At 61.0% G+C, this 893-nt stretch overlaps 1 protein-coding gene across 1 annotated transcript in view; it reads right to left on the bottom strand.

Moving 5' to 3' along the window:
• LOC104624125 (plasma membrane calcium-transporting ATPase 4-like) overlaps window positions 1-893 on the bottom strand; it is a gene marked incomplete at its 5' end in the record, with an annotated part of 9,425 nt that overhangs the window by 8,261 nt on the left and 271 nt on the right. The window lies entirely within an intron of this gene.

Genomic DNA, 893 nt, shown 5'->3' with positions numbered 1-893 from the left:
CTTGCCAGGGGAGCGACTGAGGGGGTGAGATGGAGGGGGACAGTTAGAAATTGGGATGGAGTTTGAAGAGGAGGGAGTCAGCTCCTTGAATCCCGGCCCTGAGCCATCCGTCACGTTTGTGGGACCCGAGACAGCCAGGCTTTCAGCCGCTATAATTGGTCTAGTCCAGCGGAAGGTCTGCACCGGGGAGACCCAGGTCAGCTGGAAGTTTTGGAGAGGGATGGGAAGGGAAGAGGTTGGGAACCCCTGAGAGGCTCCTCCTCAGCTGTCGGGGCTGGAGGAGCTGCAGTGGCCCCATAGCTGCCTGCAGCCGCCCCGGGACCTGTCCCCTCCCGGCTGCCGCCGCTCGATGGGTCGAGACGCCCCGCTGCTCCACATCAGACACCTCCATGGTTACGACAGACCCAACAACGGACAAAACAAGCACCCGGACACAGTCTGACGGGAAGGAGGGAAACTCAAACTGCTGAGAGGAGAGAGAAAGAGAGAGAGGTGGAGAGAGAGGTGCAGAAATGGGCTTCCTCCACAGCCTGCAAAGAACAGTGTGAGAAACACTGGCGAGGAGACGCTCACGGAGTCGAGGCCATGGGAGGAGAGGGTGCAACTGTCGCGTTGGCCAGGCCCCGTGGGACATTTCATCCCGGGAATGCTGTGAGGGGACGCACATCTCCCAGCTGTGCCCAAACACAAACCCCGCAGAGGGATGGCTTCTGGGGGCCACAAGGGCTTCAGAGCCACCGGGTGACGGCTGCGGCTCACATCAACATGGATGAAGTTTTCCCCAAGAAAGAGATGCTCTGCCAATGGCCCCGGCTGCTGGAAGAGCCCTGTCCTCCCTGCACAAAGGCTTTGCCCCGTGCAGGGACAAGGTGGCCACGGGGCAAGCAGGCCAG

This window comes from Phaethon lepturus, unplaced genomic scaffold (assembly GCF_000687285.1).
Source record: "Phaethon lepturus isolate BGI_N335 unplaced genomic scaffold, ASM68728v1 scaffold30697, whole genome shotgun sequence".
Taxonomy (NCBI): Eukaryota; Metazoa; Chordata; class Aves; order Phaethontiformes; family Phaethontidae; genus Phaethon; species Phaethon lepturus.
The sequence above is the reverse complement of the archived record's forward strand: the minus strand, read 5'-3'. Positions and strand labels throughout refer to the sequence as shown.